The following is a 7,120-nucleotide window of genomic DNA, read 5'->3' as shown; positions in this document are numbered from 1 at the left end:
ACATTCAACCTAGCGGTTTCATCCTATTTAGTAACGTTCTGGCAGTACACCAAACAATTACAAATGTTTTAACCAAAACTCTAAGCATTTATAGAATGTATATCTTGCAATATTTTTCTAACATTAATGTATGCCATTTATGTCGTTTGAAATTAGGTTTTAAATGTCTTATAAACACTTTACTCTATACCACATTCATTGTGCTGCTAAGACACCTCGAAGCGTGGTGCGTTATATCGCTCCTGTCTAGAGCCTGTGTATCGGGAGAATGACTCATGTGTGCACAGTGACAGATGGTCTGAAGCGGGTTCAGTCGAGTGTGCTGCTAGAGGACAGCAGTGCATAGAGACATTCAAGAAACAGGCCAGGAGAATGCTTTTGTGAATTGTTCTGTTTATTTCTTGAAGGATTTTTTGTTTATTTATGTTTGTACAGTTTTGTATATGCTTTTAGTAGTGTCAATGATGCACGAATGTAGATCATTGTTCTACTGATAAACGCTGTAGGAACTAGCGTGAGAAACTTTTAAGACAGTGTCAATGCAAACGACGGGGAATTTTGTATCATAATATGTTAAGTAAGTTTATGGTGAAAGGAAAGCTAATTCGAGTGCAAATTAAAGTAGTTTTTAACGTAAGGTATAAACAAAATATAAGAATGTTAAATATTATTTCGGGAAAGAGTACAGTTGGAAAGTGTGTTATTTGTTGATTGGTTAGTCATGAAAAATGCGGACCAACGCGGGAGAATAAAGTTTTTCTATTGGCCTTAAAGAAAATTGACCAATCAGAACGGAGTATTCTTTGCACGTCTTTTCTCTTGTAGAAATAGAATGCTTACAACAATCTAAGGTAGTCGGAGCCCAGCCTTTCAATGGTACAGTCGTGCGTAGTATGAGCTCCGAAGGAAGTTATAATTTGCCAGTTTTAGTTGTACTACGTGTTTCAAAAGCGTTTTAAAGTGAAGGCATACTTATTCCGATGTGTTTCTTAGAAAGTACGGATTTTTTAAGTAATTTTGTATATGAGAAAAGACTAATTCCGCGTGACATATTGAGCAGATCGGTGGCTAAGAACGTGAGTGCATTAGTCACTGAAAACTTAATACTATGACGAGCATATTCATTTAAGAACAATCCGTGCGTAGTAGCTGTTCAGATTTCGGGAAATATGTTACCACAAATTTGCTAACGCGAATGAAAGGGTTTGTGCATGACTGCGTTAGGATTAGCGCGGGCCTGGCAATAAACGTGTAATTCTAGACTTCAGAATACACCAACGTTTTGCCAGTGTTTCCACCTTTCATTCAAAATTAAGACCTTTTCCCGAATAGTTACGTTGTATGCGGCCTGGTGTGAGTTGTAGTACGATAGGTTTCTGCTCGGTTTTCTTACCGGCGACCTCCTGCAACGAGTTCACAGGTAGGTGCAGGTAAAAGGACGAAAGGAACCCTGCCACCGCAACCTGTATCAAAATTTCATCACATAGTGACTCCATATATTTACGGTTGGGATTGTGACTACATTTAGACTCCGTAATTAAGTTAAGAATGGTAAATTATAATTTTTACACCAACTTGTTAATCCTGGTTCCATATTTTATGGAAACAAAGTTTAATATTCTCCTGGTTCCATATTTTATGGAAACAAAATTTAATATTCCGATGTACCTCATGATAATTAATGATTTTGGATTAATAACCTTCAGAAAAACTGTGCTTCATTATAATTGCTATTTGAGTTCGCTGTACTTTTACGTATACATAAAAAATTTAGGTTAACCCATTCTTTTACACATGGGCCATAAAAATAGAAGGAACTGGCTGTCCAGTATGCTGTAACGCTTGATTTTTTTAAACTTTGTATGCCTCCGGACGAAACTGTATGTTATTATAATCACTAACCGAAGTCCTTGTATTTTTATTTTTATGCATATTTACATATGGGCAATAACAGTAAAGGACATTGGCTATTCAGTATGAAGTAATGTAACACTTAGGGCAACGATTTTTTGGATTGTGTTCCTCCAGACAAAACTGTGTTTTATTATAATGGATATTTGAATTCCCTTTATTTTCAAGTATAATTTTTTTAGCTTAACCTTTTCTTTTACATATGAGCAATAAATAGAGGGCATTGGGTATCTAGTATGATGTAAACCGACATTAGCTGTATGGATTTGTCTCAGTTGGACTAATGCTTGTACATGCCTGAGTTAGAGTGGAATGTGAGTAGTTATAATTACGTTCAGTCTACATGACTACATACAATGGTATATAATTGTAGAATTATATTTCTGTACTCTGTGACATGGCGTTTGGTCACTATCCTGTTTCTGTCTCTGGTTCGTGTATTATTTGTATTTAAAGTATTGATGATAGTTGCATTGTGGGTTGAAATCTAGATCTGTAGTTCAATCAAAAAGTCAGATGAATTACGACTGAGGCTGACCTTATTTCTGTTCTCGTTTCAGACTTTTTTCATAGCACGGCATCCACCAAATTCGGAGGCCCCGTTATACCTGCAGTCCAACTGGGAGGCCGAATGCCTCTTTCAGACCTTCAAGATGCAGATGAAAAAGTGCATTGGGGTGCTCTGGCAGAAGAGATATCCACAAGTTCTTAGAAGTCAACTCCTGTTTATGAGAAGATCATAGTGGAACTGTTGCATGAGCGCCAGCTGTGCACAGTGGTGCACCTTGTGCTGCTGGCCCGTCACCTACTACGTGCACCTCAATTGCCACACTACACAGCAGTGTTTCATGTCTGAGTTCTCGCCTTTGGCTGCTGTGAGCCGTGGGTTCTGGCAACTGTCCATGGTGAGCGAGGTTGGTACATCTCCATGTTGCAGACAAGTGACAAGTTGTTAGCCCATCATTACAACAAATTATGCTTGCAGATGACGGACCACTGTCCACTACCTGCATGCACATCTTCTGAGCCAACCCACCTGTCAGAATTTTATATTCCAGCCTCTCCACTGACTATTGGGGCAGTTCCTCTTTCCTTGGTCCAGCCTCCTCCACTGTGCTTCGCCTTTGTCCTCAGCTCGCTCATCTGCTGTCTCTTCCAGCGACCTGCTTGATTATCAGGGGCTGGTGGCAGATGAAATACTTCAGTGGGCAGAGCTGCTGGGTAGACATGGGAACTGCCCCAACGCTTCCCCACTCCCACCGCTGAGAACCCAGATATCCACATGCTTTCTGTTCTGGCTTCAGCACCGCCAGCGACTGGTGTCTCATTGCAGGATGTCTACCCACAGCAGAGACATCATCACAGGGGCCATTTTTGGCCCTACAGTTCAGTTACAGTAAACAGAGAACTTCTGTCTTGGCTGAGGGCGGCCCTCTCCAATGTCCAGGAGACCATGGACGTCACCTACTTGCATACCACTTGGCAGCACCCAGTACAGGGAAGGGCCACCGAAACAATCGATTCTCCCCCCCCCCCTCCGCCCTAAAGACAGAGGACCACGGTAACCCACCGTCTCACCGTTCTACCACTAGTCTGGTGCCGGGCCCACCGCCGTAGCTGCCACAATATTTCGTGAGGTGCCTACATAAGCAGTTGTTATTCAACTTGCCTGCGCCGGCGCCGGGCAAACATCAGAAGGCCACACGTTGCCTTCGGTCCCGCGTACGTCACTGACAGCCAGTATCACCTGAAACACCGATCGACAAACTTAACTTCATATAACCCTGGAGTTGTGCGACCTCTCTCATTTCGCCACTGTATTTGCTTTTAGTACCTTGACTCCATTCTTGGGACAAATTGTGATCTGTGTCTTGTACTTGTGTTGGCTTGCGCTCTGTACTTGTGCGGACTGTCGGAAATGTGTTCACTTTAAAACGTTTAGAGCGTTGTAAGTGTTCTTATTTGTGGGCAGAATTACAACACATGGCTAGCATTTTGTATGATGAATCTTACAACATATGTATTTAGCGTGCTTAGCTTCTTTTTATTTATATTATTCAGGAGCATCTTCCATTCCAGATTTCGTTGGATATGTATAACTAAAATTTTTATCTAACCACTGAGGCAGTTTCTCCATCAATGCTCAAAAATGGGGCTGCTAGGTGGAGTTTCTGTGCAGTGTGGAAACTGACTGTGACTGGCTTTCTTCAGAATTTGTCGTTAGCTTATTAGTGCTGAACCATTGTATTCAGCTTTGTGTTACAACTCTGGCTGTTTCCTGTAGGCTGTGAGCATCACGTGATCTAATTAGAATATTTGTATTGTCTGTGAAAGTACTACGATCCCATTTGTTATTTTTTCTGCTAGGTCATTAACATCAAGAATGAAGAGAATGTGCCAAAGAACTAACCCCCGATGGACCCCATAGCTAATTTCTTGTACATCACTCTAAAAACGAGAAATGTTGTGTGTGTCTACATCTTTGTGTTTTATTTAAATGATTTGCTGATGATCTCGAAGGTAAGAACAAATTCACCTACTAGACAGGCCTCGAATTCCGCAACTGTTTAGTTTCTGCAACAGAATATCATGACCAACTACATCAAAAGCTTTGCTAAGGTCAAGATACACCATAAACATTTTGTTTATTATTTATGGCAATCAATACTTCATTTGCGAAGGCGAAAATGGCTTATTTGGTTGACTTGCCAAATGTGAATCCAAGTTGCCGTTTCTTTACTTAAAAGGATGTTAGTCTTCTAAGAAACAGTTTCTCAAGAATTTTATAAAAACCTGAAAAAGATTATACAGGTCCAATAAGAATAACAAGCGCGCTTTTTCTGTCCTGGACGAGATACGTCTATATAAAAGCTGAACCCCAAAATAAGTAAGTAAGGATTACAGTTACCATGTAGCCCAAGTTGTTACTTCATCAGGCCACTTATTGCCCATCAAGAACTAAAGAAGATTGTAAGAGAAAGAAGGTTTACACACATTACATAGGGACATTCATTTCCTTATTATCTGGATGAAGGTTGGAATACCTCCGTTAGATAGATGACACCAACAATAAGTGTAAACTCTTCCAGTAGTTTCAAAAGTTGCTTTGAAATTATCTTCGCTCTAAAAACACACATAATAACAAAGTCCAGAAGCAAAGACACGTTTAACAACAGCACTTGTATCAAAAACTCAGTTACTTTCAGTGATGTATTCAGATGCACAGAGTTATATATCAAGCAAACATAAATGGTAAAGTTTACATCAACAATCAGCAAATAAAAGCCTATCATTCTGCAGCGTATTTAAGAAAGTAGCAAAGAAAGTTCCCGTCAAACATATCACAGCGAAATGTGATAACATGAGAATTACTGATCCTCAACATAAAGCAAATCTTTGCAAGCAGTTCTATGCACATGTCATAAACAGTTTACCAGTCAGTTATAAAAGAGGCAACCCCAAGAAACAGTAAAACAAATGCATTTTTCCCTCCTCTGTCTATAAATATGGAACAACTTCAGATGAAATCATTCATCCTGTAATAAGTTTCAAAAATGTCTTTAGGAATTGATTTGAGTTCCAGAGTTCATGATAAAGCAATGCATTACAAACATTCAGTACCCTTTGCAGGCATAGCAAACTCATCATTTTAAAAAGAAACTGCTCTTGAAATAGTGAATGAGAATGAAACTGCCACTGTACTTTTTTTTAAAGATTTAAGCAAAGATCTTGACATTTTGGACCTTATAACAGAGTTGTAGAAGCTTTAAGTGTATGCCATTACAGGCACTGCTTGAAAATGGTTCATCCCTTGCTAGACAAATAGGAAACCAAAAACAGGAGCAAAAAATTACTGGGATATATTTTTTAGATGAATAAAATACAAACGAAATGGCTTTCACAAGGATTCATTCCTGAACCAGTTATTTCCTCCTATGTGTAAATGACATAGAACAGAACACAGTGTCACAAACAAATAATTTTTTTTACAGACAGGCTTCTTTCTTAGGGGAAATACACCAAATTGACTATACAATGCTGTAGATAAACCGGCAGTCTAACTATACGACTGGTACAAATGTCCTATCATCCTGTTTCTCCATCATGTCAGTGTTTTCCATATATTCCTCTCCTCTCTGATTCTGCAGAGAACCTCCTCATTCCTTGCCTTAACAATCTACCTAATTTCAACATTCTTCTGTAGCACCTATAGTGCGCCAGTCTGGATGCGCACTGCCCTTACTTCTATGTTTAAGCGAATTCAAGTAAGCCCTGTTTATGTGAATAATTTTTATTGTCGGTTTATGTTAAAAATGTATACTAAAATGTGTTTCTTTGTTTTTTGTTACATGTATTCGAGGAAGTTTCTGGCAAAATGTTCCAGTGATGTTCCACCCTCTCCCCCCCCCCCCCCCTCCCCCAATCAGCGCCTGGCGGTGCGGGGCACTTCATCTGATACAGCCGGCAGCTGTTACCAGCGAGAACGTCGCTCCACCATTATTAAAATTCTTTGAATTTATTTGTTAAAGAATTGTATCATAATAAATGTTGTAAAATGTATAGACTTCTAGTTGGACTTCCGAACTATACAGATGTTTACATTTATGAGTGTATGTTGTATTGTGAAAAATAAAACACCCAATTCTTCGTTAAAATTCTGTTGTTGTCTAAGTCTTTATGTGACTAAGGCAATGAAGATATGTTTCCCTGAACATTAACTTCGCTGTAGTGTCTGCAATAACTTCAAGCTGAAAGGAAATATTGAGATGTATAGTGAAAAAAGGCCCTAATGAAATTGCTTAAGACATTTCTCATAATTAAACGCCGTTTTCTGAAAAGTTTCAAATCACGCAATTCACGAAGCTGAAGCAGATTGAATTTTTTTCATGAATTTGATTTTGGGACGGTTTTGAGGGAAAGTGCCTTAATAACAGTGATTTCAATAATTTCAGAGAGGCAAAGAGCGATAAGTCATGATTTTTGAAAGGCGCTTCGTGATAAATAATTGAAGAGCTTAATTATCAAAAAGTGCTAGAGACAATTTTGATCTACTTAGTGGTTAATTATCGATCTCTTGTAAGCTACGTTCGTTTCGCAAGATTTTAACTATTGCAGCAGATCAGAAGGGACTTTCAAAACTAATTAAAGACATAAATCGCTCTTTGCAGGGACTAAATATCTGCGATAAACGTTGTTTGAACATTGGGAG

At 39.0% G+C, this 7,120-nt stretch overlaps 1 long non-coding RNA gene across 1 annotated transcript; it reads left to right on the top strand.

Annotated features, from left to right (window-relative positions):
• The first annotated feature begins 476 nt into the window (after nt 1–476).
• LOC126246303 (uncharacterized) lies at nt 477–6,466 on the top strand. The gene is made up of 3 exons (XR_007545382.1): nt 477–577; nt 2,472–2,825; nt 6,272–6,466. It is a non-coding gene; the product is annotated as an uncharacterized LOC126246303 (long non-coding RNA).
• Nucleotides 6,467–7,120: the final 654 nt, after the last annotated feature.

The sequence above is a fragment of the Schistocerca nitens genome, chromosome 1 (genome assembly GCF_023898315.1).
Source record: "Schistocerca nitens isolate TAMUIC-IGC-003100 chromosome 1, iqSchNite1.1, whole genome shotgun sequence".
Taxonomy (NCBI): Eukaryota; Metazoa; Arthropoda; class Insecta; order Orthoptera; family Acrididae; genus Schistocerca; species Schistocerca nitens.
Note: the sequence above shows the minus strand (reverse complement) of the source record. Positions and strands in the feature narration are given on the sequence as shown.